Source organism: Penaeus monodon, chromosome 33 (genome assembly GCF_015228065.2).
Source record: "Penaeus monodon isolate SGIC_2016 chromosome 33, NSTDA_Pmon_1, whole genome shotgun sequence".
Classification (NCBI taxonomy): domain Eukaryota; kingdom Metazoa; phylum Arthropoda; class Malacostraca; order Decapoda; family Penaeidae; genus Penaeus; species Penaeus monodon.
In genome coordinates this window covers 26,977,280-26,977,689 of record NC_051418.1, presented here as the reverse complement: position 1 = coordinate 26,977,689, position 410 = coordinate 26,977,280, and positions in this window count along the sequence as shown.

The following is a 410-nucleotide window of genomic DNA, read 5'->3' as shown; positions in this document are numbered from 1 at the left end:
CACTGCTGTGTGTTAAGAGAGGCGATTAAACCTGAGACTATGGTGGTTCAGTTGTATTTGAAATATTACGCTTTTGTGAAGTATGTGATTCGAGAGACGGAGAATATCTTATGTATTGTAGTTAAGTTCAGAACATCACATCGTTAATACTGAACCATAGGGATATTGTAAAACTTTGGATTTAACATACTTCGTTTGTGATATATATTTTGGAAGTCATACCTTTATCATATTTCATTTAAATCATAATGCGAGGAATAACTTGAAATATTGTTTTATTTTGCCATGACTTAATCGCATTTTGTCATCTGATATTTATTACACAATATTTACAGGTTGAATGATAAAGAAGTCTTTGTCATACAGCGGGTTTTTGTATCTCCTAACAATACACTGATAACTTAGAATAA